At 50.8% G+C, this 8,220-nt stretch overlaps 1 pseudogene; it reads right to left on the minus strand.

The window, feature by feature from the left end:
• Nucleotides 1–2,603: 2,603 nt before the first annotated feature.
• On the minus strand, nucleotides 2,604–5,402 carry LOC137231150 (elongation factor 1-alpha-like; annotated as a pseudogene).
• Nucleotides 5,403–8,220: the final 2,818 nt, after the last annotated feature.

Genomic DNA, 8,220 nt, shown 5'->3' on the forward strand with positions numbered 1-8,220 from the left:
GGAGTTCTGTCCCCCACTAGAAGGCCAGCTGGAACCTCCTGCCGGGATGTCATCCACCTGCATACCAGGTGCTCATCAGAGACTGGAAGGTCTCCGGTGGCTCAGAGACTTCATCAGACTCTACAACAGACATGTGATTGTTTTATGCCTGCTAATAGAAGCATACGTGAAGGAATTGTCTGAGACTTGGTTCACTGTACTAACTGGCCTCAGGGGTGGGCGTGATATCTAACAAGTAGAGGCCTCCAATACCTGCCCACCAAGAACCTAATCACTGTGAACGAACGGGGTGCCTTAGGTCCATTTGCAACATCATGTTAAGGACTAAAGGAGGGGGCCTGGGCCAGCACACACGACTTCTCAGGTAAAATGCCGGAGCTCTCGCTACAAGCCTGAACGGCCATAGCCACAGTTTGGTGCCAAACTCTGGTGGCTCTTTGCTGTGCTGCCCAGATAGGCTCTTGGAGTTTCTAATCAGATGAGATTCGCTCACTTACCAGCCGTGGAATTACTCCCACCCAGTGTGGAATTACTCAGTAGAGAATATGGTACTTAGAGGATTAACCATGACACTTTTTAACGTTCTTTTCTAATTGAATTTAAGGAATCTTTAAGAAACGAGGTCAAGACCCTGAGTGTTCTTGAAAATTGAGTAAATTGACACTGAAACGTTCACTTATTTCAACAGAAGTAGGTTGACGTTCACTCACGAATCAACAAACGTTTTTCAAGTATATATTAAGGACACATCTAAGTTGGAAGTTTAGTTCCTCAATCATTTTAAGCAAAGCTGTGGTTATGATTTTGAGAATTTTAAATAAAGTGTTCTGAGGACAAAAAGGACGAGCCATTTTCCACAGACCCCAGGAGGCATGAGGAATCCAACAGGTGAGCAATTTGCACTCTATCCCAGCCACAGCTCCTGCACTGGCCTGGGTCTGGGTAGCCTTTGACATTGACAGGCTTGAGGTGCTCCAAAGCTGGTCCAGGTTCCATTAGGCAGAGTCATGCTGACAGCAGCTGGAATTTGACAGGCTTCAAGGCACTGGAGACAGGTGAGCTTTTTTGATACCTGGCACAGGGACAGCTCTGATGTGTCATCCCACTATTATTTCTAGTTTTGTGCTGGGTGTGGGGTTTCCCTGGGGATTTGCACATGAAAGGAAGCCAACTTGACAGGCAGGAACAGGTAATGTTATTGATCAGTGAAAAAAAAATAGATCACTGCACACTTGGTCTAAATCTTGCACATCAAAGTCCCAAAGTGATTGGGAATATCACTTCCTGCCCATTCCCAACATGGCTACAGAAAGGACTCCAACAGCCCTCTTAGGCCTTGATACTTTTTAATAGCATTCTCAATGTTTGAAGATGAATGACTTTTCCAATAGAGAACTGATTGCAATTATCATGCAGCTGATTAACTTACTTCCAGGAAGGCTGGGTGTATGTGCATGTCCTAGCACCTCCTAGCAGATGCTTCTGGGCAAGGGATCAAACTTCCATGTTTTAATTACGCCCCTGATTATCTCAGCCTGGACCTCTCCCCTCTCCGGAACAGCATCTCTTTTAGTTAGCGATCCACCCCCACCTCTCATCATAGAAGCTCCATCCTTCTAATTCCTCAGGCCAAGGACGTAAATGTCACCTTTAACCCCCTTTCCTTATATCTCACATCCAATTTTTAGATATTTGTCAGTTTCTAAATATAGTCAGCACTTCTCAGTGCTTATCTCCATCATGACTAACCTCCCGGTCCAAGTTGCCATCTTGCTTGGGTGACTGGAAATCTTCACTGCCTTGCATCTTTCATGGTCCACTTTCCACCTCTACTGTTCTCACCGCTCCCTTGCTTTATGCATTTATCACCACCTGATATTTACTTGTCTCTACACACTAAGTAAGTCTAAGGGGTCACACTAACATCTGGCACAAATTCTGCCAATATTTGATGGATGGATGGATACACCACAGGCAGACCTCGGGGGCCTGATTCCCAGTATATGATGAATGAGCATGTAATTTAGCTTATTAAGTGCCATGAGGCGATACTCTGCTGCATCTGAAAAATGGAAAACAGAAATTAGGGAACAAAAGGTTACAGAGCTCCATTCATTCCTCACCCTCGAGGCATCGTAACCTAACCTAAGTGAACACGGTGGGCAGCAGGTTGAACCCAAACATCCATATATAGTACCTCCCTTCTGCCTAAGAGAAATTCGCATTGACTCTTTCAGGAGTCTGAATGCTACAGCACTTAGCATCAGGAATCGAGGACATGGTAGTGTTGGACTAACCTATTGGCACTGAGATCCCACCCTATGCCATCATGACTATACTTTACCACATCCCCAAACAATTCTTCCTTATGGGAAACAGGAGGATAGGATAGAGCCCTGGGTAGGAGAAGGCTGTTAAGACCTGAATGGTGTGTTCACCAACCAGAGCATAAAACTGCTTTGAAGCTTATGAGCCTTAAGTTAGTTGATCATCTACCCAGAGGTTCCTCATTGACCTCATGCTTTCTTCCTTGGAAGAAACCGTGACAGCTAGTCTAAATTTTATTATTAATTTTATTCAGTCAATACACAGAAGTATCTAATCTACATAGTGGAGGTTGCTGAGGAAACTGAATTGCAGGGAGAAGAAGGACATGCTTCATTTCTTGCTGGCTTCACTGCTGACTTAGTGACCTGGCCACAGATGCTGTCTTCTCCATGGCCTTGATGATGCCAGTGGCCAACGCTTGCCTCATGTCATGCACAGCAAAACAGCCTGGAGGAGGAAGCAAGGAAGAAGAAAGAGTGAAATTTCTAGAAAGAGGCATAGAAGGAAACGCTCCTTGGCCTCCGGCAGAGGTGCTTCCCTTCCCAGGACTCAGCAGCCATCAGTCCCTGGCTCACCTAGAGGTGGGTACTCAGAGAAGGTCTCCACACACATGGCCTCGCTGGGGACCATCTGCATTATGGCTGCGTCAGGACCTTGGGGTTGTCCTCCAGCTTCTTGCCTGAGCGCCGGTCAATCTTTTCCCTCAGTTCAGCAAGCTTGCAGGAGACGTGGGCCATGTGGCAGTCCAGCACTGGCATGGATCTGTCCCGGGTGATTCAAGACTATACCCTGGTGGGGAAGGAGGATGGAATTAGAGGAGATCGGATGGCACCTGTGATCTGGGGCCAACTCTCGGCCAACCTGTGCCTTCTGTAGAAGTTGGGGCTAATTTCTAAGAAGCATTTCCACCACCACCAAGCACCAAGGCCCGTGGCCTCCCAGGCAGCTTACCTGCGCCACAAAGCTGCCGGCCTCCGTGGGAGGCAGGGGGGGTCGTTCTTGCTGTCTCCGGCCACATTGCCACAACGGATGTCCTTCACAGACACGTTCTTCACGTTGAAGCCCACATGGTCGCCAGGCAGGGACTCGGGCAGGGCCTCGTGGTGCATCTCCACAGACTTGACCTCAGTGCTGACGCTGCAAGGGGCAAATGTGACCACCATGCCAGGTTTCAGGAGGCCGGTCTTCACACGGCCCAAGGGCACAGTGTCGATGCTTGTACAATGGGAAGAAGGGCAGTCAGAAAGATTCTAGACCCACCCAGTGAGAACTGGCTTCTGGGGGAGTCCCTTGTCCTGGGGCGCAAGGACCAAGGCCACCTACAGGACTAGTAGGAAGCACCAGGACCCAGGACTGGCTTAGTTATGCTACGTATCTATCAGATACACTGGAAACGCTGGGGGCTTTGGCACGTCATCCTACCTTAAAAGTCAGGATCTGAACCCTGGCAAGTCAGACACCAGACCTCATTCTCAGCTCCTTCATTCCTCAAGAAGCCCTGTCGCCTCGCCTCCAACCTTGTACACGTCTTGCAGAAGCAGCCTCAGGGGCTTGTTGACAGGGCTAGTGGGCAGGAGGATGGAGTCCAGAGCTTCCAGCAGAGTCACCCCAGTGGTGCTTTGCTCAACCTTCCAGCCCTTGAACCGGGGCATCTGCGGGAGGATGCAGAACGCAGTGGAGGTGAGCCTGGGTCATGGCTCCCGGTGCGCTCACCCCAGTAACAGGACCGGGACCGGGACCAAGACCCGCGACACGCACCTGCAGACCTGGTCTGCACTCACGTTGCTGCTGGACTCTAGCATGTTGTCGCTGTGCCAGCCCGAGATGGGCACGGAGGCCACGGACACAGGGTTGTAGCCAATCTTCTGATGTAGGCGCTCACTTCCTCCGTGATCTCCGGGAAGCGCGCTGCGCTGTAGGCGGGCTCGGTCGAGTCCATCTTGTTGATGGCCACGATCAGCTGCTTCACGCCCAAGGTGAAGGCCAGAAGCGTGCGCTCGCGGGTCTGCCCGTTCTTGGAGATGCCCGCCTCGAACTCGCCCACGCCGCCGGCCACGATAAGCACTGCATAGTCGGCCTGCAGGACACAGACACTACGGGGTCAAGGGCTTAGTTAGGGGAGGGGGCGCCGGCCGGGCAGGGAAGCCTGCTAGAGTTCCGGGCAGTCCCAGGCCCCTTGGGAAAGCTCGGGGATGGGATGCTCCCCAGAAGTTGATAAGTTCGTGGGTCCCTTGGTTACTATTATGCACAGAGGTCCCACCTCCCAGTCAAACTCTCACTTAGTCCCATAAATGAGCTTGTAGTTCCTTCCTCCCCAAGTGATCTACTTGTCTGGCCATCAGAAAACCTGGTCCCTGCCCCAGCCTGAAAGGGGGCCCGTATCTGAGCCTCACAGAGTCTGTCCTCCTCTGGTTCTTTCAGAATTGATGATTGGCATGGATGAGGAAAACCTTCTGAGGCTTATGATACCCTCCTTCCCAGAGTCCCGGAAATAAAGCCTGAGTTTCCTCCCTTCCTCTGCGCCTGCCCCGCCCCCATCCGAAAGGGAAGGCCCTGGGAACAAGGGCTGCTTTACCTGGGAGGTGCCTGTGATCATGTTCATGGGGCATCGATGATGGTGATGTAGTACTTGCTGGTTTCAAACTTCCACAGGGAGATGCGGATGGTGGTGCCACGCTTTCTCTCTGCCTTCAGTTTGTCCAACACCCGGGCGTACTTGAAGGAGCCCTTACCCATCTGGGGAGGGGTGGGGAGTGAGTAGAGCACATCGATGGCCAGCAGACTGACCTATCCCAGGGAATTCAATGGCACCCTACAGCGCACCCTACTGTCCGCGCTCTGCCACCAGACCCACCCAGAAGTGGGACATCCATCCTCCAATCCTCCCCGCCCCCACTGCTAGACATCAACACCGCACGTGGGTGCCTTACCTCGGCTGCCTCCTTCTCAGACTTCTCGATGGTCCTCTTGTCGATCCCCCCACACTCGTAGATGAGATGCCCGGCGGTGGTGGACTTGCCAGAGTCCACGTGGCCGATGACAACGATATTGATACGGGTCATCTCTTTGCCCATGGCGGTGGGTTCCTTCCTTCAGTCACTGCTAGAGGGGAGCACGGGGCGGGTGAGGCCACAGCGTTCCAGGCCTGCCTCTCTCCTCTCCTCCCCTCCCCTCTGCTCCTGCCCAGCACCCCCCCCACCACCACTTCACAGCCTAGCCTGGAGCCTGGGACATGGTAGCATCAACTGAAAAGTAAAAGACTTGCCAGGCTCACGCCCTGGCAGGGGTCAAAATCCCAGTTCCATAGCTGGTACTTCCAAGCAGTCCTGGCCCATCCATCCTTTCTCCTGTGTAGGCCTTCCTCCCATCCTTCCAATCCCCCCATCCAACCCTCCCCCCAGCACACTTCCTGTACAAGAAACCCCAACACGCCATAGTTTGCAACTTCTCTCCTGCCCCATGCAAGTCCCTACCTCCAGAGAAAAAGAAACAAAGTTAATCCAGCAAGAGCTGCAGCAGCTGTGCCTCCTGCTTTTATAAACCTAGCACTGGACCCTCCTCTGGTTCCACCCAAATCTGATACCAGAGCTGGAACTGGTTAAGTAATGCCTCTCCCTACCCCCAAGCCCAGTTGCACAGACTACTTCTTGGACTGATTGAATATAGGGGTGAAGAGAGGGTGGGTGAGAAGGTGTGTGGGTGGAGTGGGGGAAGGGAAGATTTTGGAAATAGGAAAACAATAGAAAGAAAGAGAAATAAATAATTTTGGCAGGAATGAATGCTGCATGGCGCCAGACTTTGCATGTGACTTTCCAAGACTAAGGTGCTGAGAAGTTGCGGCCATTCATTCATTCATTGAGCAGTTTATTGAGAAGTATAGTGCTCAACACTCTGCCGGAGGCTGAGGCTTCCGAATTAGGAAGCAGTCATGGCCTGACTTCGGGAAAGCTCTCAGGCTCCATGACGGACAGCAATCCCAGCTGGGGCTCCGTCAAGTCAGCAGTCTGGGATTGCTGAGGGAGAGCTTGTGGGGCTGCTTTGAGGCTGGCTGTGGTTCTTTGGAGTTTTCTTTGAGGCTGAGCATGTCCTCTTCCCTCCCGGGGAAAGTTCTCAGCAGGGCTCAATCACTCACACACGGTCAATGCTGACTTTCTCCAGCCCCTCTCCCCAGCGCAAGCTTGGACCCAGGATGGCAAGAGGCCAATACTCTAGACTTTCAGTGTTCCCCATCCCATTGAGGCCCACCTCCTTGAGCATTGCCCATTTCTCATTCTTAAATCATCATCCCCACATTTACCCCTAAAGAACCAAAAAGCTAGAATGTCAGAGAAGTGGGGTCCTCAGGAAACATCTGTCCCTTCCCTTCCCTCCCCCAATTTTATAGAAGAATCAAGGTCTAAGATATTCAAAGGATTATCCAAAGGTTCTGAAACTCCTTGGTCCCCCACTATTAACAACTTTCCCTCACCCGGTCACTTTTTGGAAGAGAAGAAGCAGAGCTACGGAGCCCACTGATTCATTCCACTAACACGTAAGAGGGACCACTGCTTAGCTCTGCCTTGGGAGCTGTGGATTCAATGTGAGTGATGCAGCCCCTGTCTTTGAGGGGTTCACACTTTAGTAAGGGAGACAGACCACAAAGAAACTATTTCCATGTAATGAGTGCGTCATGAGGGCTAAGAATGAGGCTCTTTTGGACAGTTCCCAAGTGTGTAGGGTGATGAGGACCTCTTCACAGAGAAGTTTTAACAGGTCTTCAAGACCATGGCATCTCAAGGCCCATAGAGGAGGGAGGCGCTGGTCAGGTAGAATAATCAGTTGAACACAATTCTGTACTCAATTTGCCTGGAGGACAGGAAGTGGATGGGAGAAAACAATGGCTAAAGAGATGAAGGGGGAATATCATTATGCATTAATTCCTCAGAGTTTAGTTTTCCTAAACTGTAAGTCTAATTATGTAATCCTCCTGCTTCAATCTCTTGATTACCCTTTATTGCCCTCGGGGGAAAAATGACTCTGTTCCTTCAGTGATGAGAAGCTCCGAGAGACTGAGACTGTAGGCAGGGAGCCCCTTAGGAGGCCACCACAGGAGTCCTGGCAGTGGGGAATGGGGCCTCAGCCGAGGGGTGCAGCTGACGTGTATGCCACATAAATAGAGGGGGGGTCAGAAAAGGGGGGGACCCCGTGTCATCAAGATAAGGAACACACGACTTTGTCAACATCTTCTCCCTCATCCCAAAGTCGAGCTCAAGCCCCTGAAAGAGTACCCAGAGGACCCTGCAGTGAATTCTAAAGGGTCAGAGTCTAGACTCCTTCCTGACTCTGCAGCCCTTCCACCTGGTGCAGTTGAGCTGATCTCTCCCTGGTCTGGATCTGAAATTCCCTAGTCTTACAATGAGACTATAGTACCATCTCGTTTTGGCCTCTTTGAAATAGCACAAAGGCAAATTCAGAATGTAAGACAATTGCACTTCGGAATCAGGTAGACCTGAGTCTAAATCCTGCCTCTTCTACTTCCCAGTTATGTGAATTTTCTATCTCCGAGCTTCCGTTGCCTCATCTGTAAAATGGGGATAATACTTACCTCCTGCTTCGCTTGAGGTTGAACTTGATCATCCTGCACAGTGCCTGGCACGTGGCCAGTGATCCGTAACCAGTATCTACTATGTTCCTGTCTTCCTTTCCCTGTCTTATGCTGCCAGACTCCACTCACTGAGAGGTGAAGTGCTCACATACAGACCAAACAATTTGCCCAAGGTCACGGTACACATAAATGAAGAAACAGGAGGATACCCCTTAGTCTCGGGGTTTCCAGGCTTCTGCTGAGCCAGACTGTCTCCTCATTAAGAATTATTATTATTATACTTCTTCCATTTAAGCCATTTACATTAC

This window comes from Pseudorca crassidens, chromosome 9, assembly GCF_039906515.1.
Source record: "Pseudorca crassidens isolate mPseCra1 chromosome 9, mPseCra1.hap1, whole genome shotgun sequence".
NCBI lineage: Eukaryota > Metazoa > Chordata > Mammalia > Artiodactyla > Delphinidae > Pseudorca > Pseudorca crassidens.